This window comes from Ictidomys tridecemlineatus, chromosome 1, assembly GCF_052094955.1.
Source record: "Ictidomys tridecemlineatus isolate mIctTri1 chromosome 1, mIctTri1.hap1, whole genome shotgun sequence".
Lineage (NCBI taxonomy): Eukaryota > Metazoa > Chordata > Mammalia > Rodentia > Sciuridae > Ictidomys > Ictidomys tridecemlineatus.
The window spans coordinates 123,550,672-123,564,077 of record NC_135477.1 but is presented as its reverse complement, the minus strand read 5'-3'; the positions used below and the strand labels follow the sequence as shown (position 1 = coordinate 123,564,077).

The following is a 13,406-nucleotide window of genomic DNA, read 5'->3' as shown; positions in this document are numbered from 1 at the left end:
TGAAAAAAGTTCTAAATTTAAATATACGTGTAGGTAAAGTTCTCTATTCTGTACCCCATCCTCAAGTCACATAAATACTAGATTGTATTTCCATTCTAGGTGTGAAGGAAAATGTAGATTGTAGTGACAAGATTGATCAGTTTTTTTTTAAGACAGTAGACTTTAAAAATTTATACATAATCATTTCAAGTTTTTTCTTAAATGTGATGTTTATTGTTCTGATTAACTAATCATTGAGGATTTTAAAAGTCTTAAAAATTCTTTTGCTGAGAAAGTTATCCTTGCATTGATAAACAAAGAGTATCTCTTTTTCTCTTTATGTAGGAAGCTTTTCTTATTAGGGGAAAAATTTAGATTTCAGCTGTTCTATTTTCCTTAAAGGCTTAGGAGTTTCTTTCTTTCTTTCTTCTTTTGAATCAAGAGGAGAAAAACCACTTTGCTTCTGTATCTTAACTCAAACTACTACCTAGTAATCCATTATTCAATAGTTATCTTTTGTTAAGATGAACACTACTTCACCTTTTTAATTGTTGTCTTTATGACTTGAAAGTTTTCAATGTTTCCAGTAAGATTTGATTCTTGCATATACTTTTGCTTCAAATATTAAGACGTGCTGTTTAAAACTTCAATCTTAAATTTTTGAAAGTGAATTTTATGTGCCTGATTTTCTTAGAAGAGTAAGCACAGCTAATTTGACTAAGCTATCTGTAGGAAGCTATTAAATAGATTTATAAAACATGTAATTATACAAAGAAAAATAATACATTTAGGAAATTCTTTGTCCTGATAATCATCATAGAATTGTTTTCATTTTCTTCCTATAAGGGCGGGGGGAACCACATGGAACAAAACTTAAATTTCCATTCACTGAAATTTCATTATGCCTTATACAATCTGGGATATGCAGAATAATTGTTAGCTGAACATAGGTTACCCTTAAATCATTAAAAATAATTTTGATACTTTAACGTTTATAGTACTTAATGACATATAAAGTGTCTCCACATTTTTTTAATTTGAGCCTCAATAATAACTCTAGAGAGGTAGGCAGGGCTATGACGATGTGGCAGTTTATAAGTTCTTTAATACGTGGTGAAATTATCATTTTTATGCTGATGTGTTATTTGGAATTATAATCACTAGTCTATGTCCTAACAAAAAGACAAAAACCTTTAATACAGGATTAACTGGTAATGTTAGAAAATTTATACTTTATAATATTAATTTAGCACTGGGAATTTAGGATTACTCAGAACAAAGCTTCACCCAAGCAAATTGAAACAGTGTTTCTTTTTCTACCCATCATTGAATTAGTCTATTGTTTCTGAACAACAGCCATGATATAACTCAAATTGCCTGTCTTCTCTATATATTACATGTCTCTAGCCAAACATTAGTTATGACCAGTAACCCTGAGTGGTCAGCAACTAAATCAACATGTTGAAGCCACAATTTGATGGAATACTGACATTCTGACTTTAGATATAATAATATTAAATACTGTTGATAATTTCACTTGCATTCTTTCTAGTTTTAAAAAAAGAAAACATTATAATTTAACTTCTTTAACTGCTACCTAAATTGCTTTTCTTCAGAATGTTAACAAACGCCTTACATTCTGTTTGGGGGAGAAGGCAAATCCTTCAGGTATGTCAGTGCATGGTAACATGTAGTTAGCATATTAAATAAAATTACAAATATCGTGATTGAGCATGGAAAAACATTTTCTTTTTAAGGTTAAGATTCATTGATAATAACATTAGAGAAATGTTAACTGATGATTAGATTCATTCTTAAGTAAAAGGAGTTAGCCCTTCTAATGTGAACATAACAGTGATGAAGGCACATTTCTGCATAGTATTTTTTTCAACATTTTTTTTTTTTTACCTCAGCATTAATGGTGAAATTGCTGGAATAAAAGCAGAGAAATTAGTTGCTTTAGGAATGATAGCTTTTATATTGAGGTGATGTTGAAATTTTAGACCATTTCTTGAAGAGTGGGATTTTTAGAGAGAGAGAGTGATGCATGATGAACTTGTAGATTCAGTTTTAGTCTAGGGCTCTGAAGATTGGCACTTAATGAAGCTACTAAAATTTATATAAATTGGAATGTCTCTCGTTAATCATATCAGTCTAATTTTATAAAAGTAATTAAATTGAAGACCTGTACAAACACAGGATGAGTGAGGCAAATCCTGTCCCATTCTCATTTTTCTTATTAACGTCAATCAAAGGTTTTATGAAAAAGGGAGGACTATAATTCAACTTTCCAAAGGTTGTGAAAAATGGATGTTTCAATGTCTTTTATTTGCTTAGTGTTTTTGATATTCATTCATATAAAGTACTTTCTAAAAGTAATCTGGTTTAGGGTGCTTACTTATTTTTATTGTTAGCTTTATGGTAGCTTTTTTTTCTTTGTAAAAAATCTATACCTTGTCATGGCTGTACAATTGATTTTAAAACACATTATGTATTCAGGTATGTCAGTTAATAGTGGAATGGCCAATACAGAAACATGTAATGAGCAATTATTTAGATTTTATTGAAATTACTTCTTGTGATGTTTCTCTGGTTATTCTCTGTATATTTTTATAAGAACATTAATTTGTATTTCTAATGCTCTCTTGTTACAGATATTTTAGTTTGGTTACTTTCAGTATATTATTAAATGTTTATAAGTTTTGTGATATTTTGACATACACCTTGCATAAATGTAGAGTAAATGCAAATTGTATTAAAGTAAAATTTACATGTGATTAAAGATCACTTTATGGGCTTTTGATATTTTAGTGAAGGACAGAAGGACAAAAATAGAGAAAATAGAGAAAAATGGTTTATTTTAGCATGAGTGCCTAATATATGAAAGAATATCTGCATTAATTTGTTATATATGTCTTAGTCCACTCTGATCTGGAGGTGATTGAAATATCCTGGGTGTGTTATGAAATCTTAATTTTTATTACATTTAGAATAGGTCTGGGTCATGGTTTTTAAAAACTTATTTTCTTCAGTGATTACACCTAGTTTTAATTAGTAGTGAGTTCTTGTGTTGTACTGTGAGTGATTTAAGTAGACAAAATAGGCTTTTATTGAATAGTATTACTTCTGAAGCTATCTTGGTAATATTTTCATCAAAAATAATTGTGTAATGCAGTACTATTTACCAAATTAATGGGCACTTGGTTCCATAATTCTGTGTCATGCAAAATATATATTGGTGAATCCTGGTGCACAAAGAGTTTTCAAGAAATATCTTGTTGCATTAAGCTAAAACTGAAAATCAACTATTTATTGACCTCTACAAAAGGGTTTTAAAACCCATATGTTATTTCTTCAGCTTCAGAAAACCAACTGAGGAGAATTTTGATATTTTTAAAAGGATTAATTGTGTTCCCTTCCCTTTGAATGGTGTGTTATCACCTGTGCCTAACTAAATTAGGATGTAACTTGTAATGTTGATAGTTTTTTCATTTTACATATTTTAATTGATAACATCTCAAAATTAGTTGTAGACAGGTAGTTTCAACCTTTCCACCCACCCCCAGTAGGGAAGGGGCAAAGGAGGAGAAGCAACAGAGGCATGGAATAGTGGAGATAAGTTAAGAAATAAAAAAAACAGTTCTAAAAACCACCAATTTGGATATACTGTTATGAATTTAGAGGTTTAAGAACAGTGATTTGGGGCAGGTGCAGTGGCGCATGCCTGTAATCCTAGTGGCTTGGGAAGCTGAGGCACAGGATCACAAGATCAAAGCCAGCCTCAGCAATTTAGCAAGACCCTATCTCAAAATAAAAATATAAAAGGCTGGGGATGTGGCTCAGAGGTTGAGAGCCCCTGGGTTCAATCTCTGGTTATCTCCTCTATCCCCCTGCCTGCAAAAAAAAAAAAAAAAAAAAAAGAGAGAGTAATAAGAGTAATTTAGGGCTGTGCTTATAACGGGAATGTAACAACTAGAATTACAATTATTTCTTTTATAAAGTGGAAATGTAAAGCTAATTGTGGCAATATAGCCCTTGTTGTTTATGAAGTTATTTTGTTCTTCTTCCTATGTTTTAGTACCAAAATAAGGACAGAATAAATACTTTACTTTCTATGAGGTTAGTTCTGCTAAGATCAGGTTCATATTTGTCCCATTGTTATTTGGGCTGCTATTTAATGAAAATATAATGATTTGAACAGTGGAAATAATGATGTCTTAGGTTAATTTAACCATATCATATTTAATAGTGCACTTTTATGATACATTGTTAACTGACTGGAGTGTAACCCTTTTCTTTGGTAATATATTTCTGTGAGTTATGGATTTCTCTGCTGACATATTAAGGAAATCAAATTCTTAATGGCAAATATACAGAATAAATTGTGGGGTTCTGCAAGTGCTAGTCATTTAAAATATTTATATTATGGTATAGTTCTTATAGTCAGTTATTTTGAATGAAAATGTGCCATCCCTTAATTTTATCTCTGGGCTAGTTTAAATATTAATAGCTTATCTGGTAGAGCTGCATGCTTAAGCATACTTGTCCAGAGTTATCAATTATTAATTTTGAGTGCTTTAAAATACTTTTTTAGCAAGTGTCAGTAGGTGTTTATAATATAGCAAGTTTAGTGGAAATACCTCTTTAGAATTTTTTTATCTATTCACAGTATAGGGCATATATATAATATACCCTATAGTGTGAAAAAAAATACACACACACACACACACACATACATATATGTCCTATAGTGTGAATATATATATATATATACACACACACACACACACATATGGAGAGAAAAATGTTTAATGATATGATTTGTTATAAATATTTACATATTATTTTATCTTGAATTTTAATTTTTGTAAAAAATTAATTCAAGAGTTTAAGTATCCAGTGTTTAGGGCACATAGTTTGTTGTAATAATATTATTTCTTTTATCATAAAACTAACCTAGTTCTAGTTGATTTCATAATTCTCCATAATAATATTTAGCCATAGCTATTATGAAAGTATATTTGATAGCCAATTTTGAAAGCTATTGTGAAATGATATCCAATTTAATACATGATTTATTATTTCATGGGGCAATGCTATGACTTATGACCTTATGATTGTCACATGCTGAACTTTAAAGCTCTACCAGCCATTTGTTATGGACACTGTTTATGTTACTGTTTTAATGTTTCTTTTGTAATTATTAGGAATAAAGTTTCCTTATTTTAAGATGCAAAATTTGGTGCTTTATGTCCTTCCTCAGATTCCTTTGTGACAATTTGATTTTGGTATTCAATCATAGAAATTGTAGAAAAACAATAAACTAAAAATGAAAAGACCTAGGTTTTAAGGCTGAGCTGAACCAGTATATGACTTTGGTACTACCATGATTTGGAGTTTAAAAACAAAAAGTTCTTTACAACTGTGTAGTTGTTTTCAAAACGTGTGTGTGTGTGTCTCTGAAATTCTACAATCTTCTTAAACCTCTCAATTTGGTGAAGGAACTGGGGCAGCTCATTCTTTGACATTTTCTTTATACATTATAAAGTATGAGACAAAAAAAACTCACAGATTTGGTATTTCTGAAAGGATTTAAAAATAATATAGTTGGTGGTACATACAAAATAAAATGTAAATATTGCTATAGTTAGAGCCCAAAAGCTGGGGCTTCTGGGTTCTCAGAGCCTGTTTTATGTCTTAGTTGCCATGACTTTAGGTTACAGTTTAAAATGGTTTGAGTACTCATCTACTCCCACCCCCTCATTTTTTCAGATGAGAAACTGAGATCCATACAAGTGTTTAGGGAAAGACTACAAAAATTAATTAGTGGTATAGCCAGGGTGAATAACCAGTTTCTCAGTTATCTAAGTTTCCAGGAGGCTTCTTTTGAACATCTTGCTCTCTTCTAGAGATCTGAAACAAATTATATGACATAATAAGACTGGGCAAGTGTTTTATAAAAGTTATTTTGGTAGTTTAGATTTTTTAAAAATATTGTGCCCATATTCCCTTTATATTTTGTTAACCTTTTTTGTTAATAGTGATCAAGTATTAATTATGTAGAAGCACTATGCTAAGCATTTTTCAGGCAAAAGTTTGTATTCTAGTTTCTATATTAAGTCCCTGATTCTGTCAATATCCATGTAGGACACAAGGCAGCTGTTACTTGTCTTAATTTACAGGTGGAGAAATGTTAGACATTTGAAGAAAAAAGAATCTTATTACTGATCTGAAAGGAAATACTTTATATTTGGTATGAAATATTTGGTTAGAAATTCCTCAAGAATCCTTTATAATTTTTATCAATAGTGAATGTTTAAATACAATATATAAAAGAGAAATGTGATCAAGCCTCTGCATATATTTGTATAATCACTTTTTTCCATTCATTTCAATTTCTATAAAAACAGAGCACCCAGCATTCTTGCCTGATAGTGTGTTTACTTTGAAAATTAAAAAATCATTATAAAAATGCAAGATGAATTTTTAAAGCTCTGCCAAGTCTACTTAGCTCAAACCAGCAATACCCTCACTGGCTCAATAGTTACGTTATCTATGTCTGTGATGTAGGTATTTCCTATTAAGCACGAGGACACTTTTTAATGTCTTATATGTGTAATTCCCTAAGGGTCATGAATACTGTTTTTAAAGACTGAAAGTGCCAAGATAATTATCTTTACACACACATTATTTATTTATTTTTAGTTTTTTTTTTTTGGTAGTTCTTTCATAGATTTTCAGTGGATTTTTTTGTTATGTTTTAAGTATGCCATTTAATTTAACACAAAAAGTTATCTTTTTATTACTAAATGGTAGAATATCCTTTTTCTGGTATTTTTTAATTATCTGGTGTTCTTACAAAAACCAAATATGCAAAGATTCTTTGTCATTAAGAAACTAGTGTGTCTGAAAGTGAAGTTATCCACTTTAAAATTTTTCAAATTTATTATATTTCACAAAGCTGTGTACAAAATATCTTCTGAATATACTGAATAGTAAAATTTGTCCTTAGTGCATAATTTTGGGAGAATTATAAAGCCTTTGGCTATATTTACTAACTTTTAAAAAAAATTAAGTGGTTAAAGAAACTGTGTGTAAGATAAACTTGATGGATTAAGCCAGACATCAAATTCATATACATATTTAAAAATGTAAAATGGATGCAAGCATAGAAACAAATGGCAGTTTAGATGGTTAAACATACTAATGTAAGACAAATTATCGACAGAAACTTAAAAATTTTTAATTAAAACATGTGAAGTTTGTGATCTGGAATTCAGCTGGTTTTATTAAGGATGGTGTGATTATAATATTGATTTTTTTAAAGAAAATTCTAAATGAACATTGTTTTTTAAAGCCTCCACCTTGTGAGACTGAAAATTACCTACAGAGACACCTTGTTGGCTATAAAAGAAAATTAAACTCATTACACTACAGTAACACTGCAGTAACACCTAAGTGTTCTTAGTTAATAAGAAAAAGTGTTTATTCCTTAGCTTGATCATTGACCTTATTTATGTGAATCCATATGAGCTGAATATTTCCAGAAATTTAATCCTCTCTTCAATTACAACATTTGTTTTTGTGGTGGGTAATTTAAAAGAACCCATGTAGACATTTCTACAGAAAATGTTTGATTCTGTTTTGATTATGCCTAGAATAAGTATATAGCATTGCTGGGTGACTACTCGAAATGGGTGATGTTAGGTGGTTAAGTTCTGGTTTTTGCTTTAAGTAGCAAGGAACTTTATGCAAACAGCTTATATATTCCCTTTTCTTACCATAGTGCAGGAAAAAATGAGAGATTACTCACTTCTAAGCCTGACTTTTTTTTTTTCCCCTGTAAGTTTATATTCAAGTAAGGTGGGTCAGACCTTTGACTTGGGCTTAAAGGGAACTTAGTGATAACAGATACAGAGTAAATGTGTGAATTCCTAGAACAGTCTTCAAAGCAGTTTTAATTTCTCACTCAAGTTCTTCAGTGTATAAGGGAATTGACTATTTGACAATCATTATGTCGAGAACAACTCAAATATGCTAAAACTATTTACCATCAAGAAACAATAGAATTATAGCTATATTATAAAATTCACATATATTCTACTCTATTTTTTTTCATTTGCAGTACTGGGTACTGAACCTAGGGCCTCATGCATGCTAGGCAAGTGCTCTACCACTAAGGTACATCCCCAGCCTGTTTTCTACTTTTAATCCTTATAACCTGAAAATAAAATTTTGCTTTTACTGATAGTACTTTTAAAAAATCAAGAATTTTCATTGTTAATACTATTTTCTAATTCATTTCTTTGTTTAATATTCATAAAATGCTAGGATGAGTAGATCCTGGCCTTTGAAATTATTATTATTATTAATTTGTTTTTTAGTTGTAGGTGGACACAATCCCTTTATTTATTTTATGTGGTGCTGAAGTTCCAGTTCCTCACATGTGCTAGGCAAGCACTCTACACCTGAACTAAAACCCCAGCTCCTGGTTTTTGAAATTATAAAAATACATGCAGTGCTCTCAAAAGTAGGATATACCTTTTGTAACCATTTTGTTAGTGTTGAAATTCTTTGAGAGAACTTCTTGGTGAAAATAGCCTGTTGAATAATTTTAGTTTTTTCATGTTTGTACTAAAATATCCTGTTTTCTCAAATACTCCCCCGCCCCAAGACCATTACTATTTTCAGTGGCCAAGAAAGGGGGATAAAGAGCCATCACAGCATGGCAGATGTGCTTTACTCTTAACTATGGTTTTACTTTTTATATTCTTGTTATTAGCCTTGACTCTCTTGATTTTCTTCTCTTATCCAAGAGAACTGGCAGATTTTTCTATTAGGTGGCAAGTGGCTTCTTACCACTAAGCACGTATCATGGGCTGGTGTTATTATAGTCTGTGGGAACTAAATATTTAATCTAAGAAGAAATATTTTTTAAAGGGTAGGTACAGATGTATAAAAATGGGTTATACTTCTAATCATTGCAGAAAAATAAGTAATTTCTAATTCAGTATGTTGAAGATAAATAACACTTTAATTGATAATGTCATAGAACAGCTGCACATGCTTTAGGAGTATCACAAACATATTTAAAAGAGAAAACAAGAGTAAATAAGGAAGCCAGGGGGAATTGTCATATACCCATGAAAAAAGCAAATGAAAATCCTAAATTTCTTTTCTGGTGATTGGCTGAAGTTGACTTCTGTACACCTAAATGCTTCTTTGTAGTAGACACTGGGAAATATGTAAGCAGCCTATCTTCATTATTGTGTTAGTAAGTGGAAAAGCTACAGAGACATTCTAAGAAAGGAATTCTTGAGGTGGGTGGAGTGGGAGGCTAACTAGATGATCTCAAAGGTCCTTCCAGTTACACTTAGAGCAGCACTTACCAAACTAGACTCTGGGCATACAGAGAGAAAGAAGATAAGAATCCCCAGTCTCACAGAGAGCAGTCTGTTCCAACACTTAATACCCAGTCTACCTTCCCCCCGCCCCCCCCCCATTTGCTTTTTGAATGTGTACTTCTAGGTTCTCCTTTCCTGGGAAGGCATAACTGATGGGAGCAAAGTGTGTGGATGAGTGGGAAATGAGATCAGATTCACCTATTTGAAATAAGAAAAGGGGTAACAAGGAATCCTAGACAAAACAAGGAAAGGTGGAAAGAATGAGCTGATTCAATGAGTTAGGAATGAGCAACAAGAGACTGAAATCAAAAGGAAGAAAGTAATATGGTATAGTGTTATCCGAAATACTATGCAATATAAGACAAGGAGAAAAAGGATTGCCCCATCAAACAGGATATGCACCTGAGGTATAAGACATTTTTATTTTTCTTCATAGCCATTTACAGAATATCTCTTTCTTCTCTAAGAGAAACATTGTCTTTTTTCTAGAACCTTCAATGCATAAGCCTAAGTGCTGGGAAATATTGCCTGGAATGTTTTTCCGAGATACCTACGTGATTCAATCTCACTTTCTTTAGGTGTTCACTTTAAATGGCAACTTCTTAAGAGAGACCTCTGACTGCTTTACCTAAAATAATAGCATCTTTTGCACATAATTCTTTTACCTGGGACATTATATATCATTGTGTCTTCTCTGTTCCCCTGCTACAATGTAAGCTCCATGACAGCAATGATATTGTCTGCCTTGGTACTCCTATGTGCCAGCCTCTAGAAGAATGTCAAGCACATAGTAAGACTTCAGTAATACAAAATAAACAAAATGACATGGAAATAAAAAGATGTATAGAAATGGATCATACTTCTAATCATTGCAGAGAAAGAAAAATAGCAGATAGTGAATATCGTGGCCTATGTATATGGCCAGAAAGTGTATGTAAATAAATGTATTTTCAATTGTTATCAGTCTCTAAATTTGCTCCTCCTCCTCCTCCTCCTCCTCCTCCTCCTTCTCCTCCTCCTTCTTCTCCTCCCTCCTCCTCTCCCCCCTCCTCCCCCCTCCTCTTCCCCCCTCCTCCTCCCTCCTCTTCTCCCCCCTCCTCTCCCCTCCTCCCTCTTCCTCCTCCCTCTTCCTTGTTTGGTGGGATGAGAGACATTGGTTTTTTAAATCTTGCTCAAGATAATAACTTGTGGTAAATTTTCATTCTAGAACTTTTTGTAGCAGAAGCTTTCTTCTTTGTTTTCCACTGGTATAAAAATTGAGATTCTAGCAGATGAGTCTAGTGTGTACATTTGTATTGACTTACCTAGAAAGTCAATCAAAAAATCAATTTAGCTGATTTTCAGATAAGTGTGTATCTAATCACTGAAAACTACAGGAGAGGAACAGTTTTTTGTTTTGCCTGAATTTAAAAATTATCCGTCTTCAGCTTATGTTTTAGATTTGTCTTATTCTATAGTGTGTGTGTGTGTGTGTGTGTGTGTGTGTGTGTGTGTGTATTGATTTAAAGTTAGTTGGTTAGATTTATCCCTCTAAGAGTTGCAGGTAAATAGTTCAACTTAGTATGGCAAAGTCAGTCACAGAAAAGAAAAAATGCAAAATTAGTAAATATTAGTTAGAGTAAGAAAATCAGATGAAGTCATTTAAGAATAAACTTCTGTAGTATTCAGGAAAAAAGAAGGAAAGGACCATGGTCAGGGGTTTGGAAGGTATCCAGAGAGCAGCTACAAAATATAATGAATAGCTAGAGAATTAGGAGGCAAAAATCTTAAAATAGGGGTAAGGAGAGAGTAGTTTATGCTGTCAACTCAACTTGGGTAAGAAGAGTTAACAGAATATCATGAATACATGATTATTGTATGTAAACATTCTCAAAAGTCAAAACCAGAGAAATTAATGAAATCCTAATTGGAACAACAGAACTAATGATTGGTTTGTGATTTTTAAAAAATCCTAAATTTGAATTTTAGGTTAAAATATCAACATAGATAATGAGAAACACACTTCTGTGACCACAAAGATGCTACTACTGGGTTGGGAGTAAGTAACAAAGACTAGAAGCCAGGAAAGAGTTTTTATTCCCTGAGAAACCAGCACAACAGGAAAAAAAAATGACCACACCCTAATTCAGATTTATTAGTCTTATCAGTAGTCTCCTAATTGTTTTCCTCTCTCCTTTTTTTAATCCGTTCTGCAGCCAGATTAATTTTCCTGTAACACTGCTTTCAAAACTGTTCACCACATCAAAAAATGTCTGTGGTTCTTTTGCTTATAGCATAGTGGTTCTCCATTTTCTTTCTACCACAACCCATATGCTAGATGATACATGACTGGTAGCCACATGAACTCTTCCAGAGCCCTTGAAGGATTTGGGTTATGTACAGTTCCATGCAACCCTCTCCTGATCTATCCAAGAAAGCATATCTGAGTGCAGGTGAGCACTATAGAAATAGTCTGTGAATTAGCTTTTTATATTTAGTATTTTTGCAAATGTCTCATCAAACTTTATGAAAGTAATATATTTGTTCCCTTCAGTAAAACATGAAAAAAAAGTTTATAAACTTATTCCGCTGCCTCTCCATTTCTTTCTTCCTCTCCTATCTCCCCTTATTTTCCACATTTCTCTGTAAACACACAAGGATAAATAGACACATGCAAGGCATGCTGGCTTGTCTGCTTTAAATAAAAATGAGATCATCTTATACCCTTTTCTGCAGCTTGCTTTTCTCTCTCCTAATAAATATACCCTAAAAGCCCTTCAAGATCAACAGATGTGGATCTCATCCCATCTTTTAAATAGTTGTACCATATGCTATTCAAGTTGTTTCATGGTTTTTGTTACGCAAACAAGGCTCCAATAAATACCCTTTTCTACGCATTCTTACAATAGCAACTGTATTTCTAAGTATAGATTCCCTAAAGTAGGGTTGATGAGATAAGGGTATATGTATTTAAAATTCTAATAGGTATTTCTAACGGAAGGAGTACAGTAAATCATAGTCTCACATGGTAATGTTTACACTTCTTTACAATAAATAAATATATATCATTATTACTAATGAATTTCTTGCCACAGATCCTAAAATTGATCAAAGTATGCCATAGGATATAACTGAAGACTGTTTCAGTTAGGAATCCAGGTTCTTCCTCTCTAATCTTTTAGACCAGTTCAATGTCCATGATTTTGTACATTTTCCTTTATGTTGCCCAGCCCATAGCACCTGCTGTTATTTGTGGCAAGTGCTAATCAGGCAGTTCTTTATACCTGATTAGCACACAGTAGGTGCCTGATAGATATCTACTGAATAATACCATTTTCTTTGTGTATTGTTTTTTCAAATGTGTTCTTGCTCCTTGTCTGGCCTGGCCCTAAGTTCAGACAATCTTCCTGCCTCAGCCTCTTTTTTTAAATTTAAATTTTAAAAAAATTTTTAGTTATACATAACAGTAGAATGTTATTTTGGCAAAATATACATACACAAAGTATAACTTATTCCATTAGATTCCCATTCTTGTGTCGTGCTTAACATAGAGTTACCCTGGCAGTGTATACAAATATAAGGCTAGGAAATTTATGACAATTAATTCTACTGTCCTTCCTAATACCCCCACCCCTCCCTCAATTACCTCCTGTCCAATTCAATCTATTATATACTTCCTCAACCTCCCCTGTTAGCATCCACAAATCAGAGAAAACATTCAGCAATTGTTTTTTGGGGATTGGCTTATTTCACTTAGCATTATATTCTCCAGTTCCATCCATTTACTGGCAGATGCCATAATTTCATTCTTCTTTATGGCTGAGTAATATTTCATTGTGTATATATACTACATTTTCTATATCCATTCACTCGTTGAAGGACACCTAGGTTGTTTCCATAGCTTGGCTATTGTGAGTTGAGCTGCTATAAACATTGGATGTGGCTGCGTCACTGCAGTGACGTTTTTAAGTTTTTAAGTCCTTTGGGTATCATGCTGAGGAGTGGCATGGCTAGGTCCAATGGTGGTTCCATTCCAAGTTTTCT

At 32.5% G+C, this 13,406-nt stretch overlaps 1 protein-coding gene across 5 annotated transcripts in view; it reads left to right on the top strand.

Annotated features, from left to right (window-relative positions):
• Nucleotides 1–13,406, top strand: part of Nr3c1 (nuclear receptor subfamily 3 group C member 1) — a 96,429-nt gene that overhangs the window by 5,260 nt on the left and 77,763 nt on the right. The window lies entirely within an intron of this gene.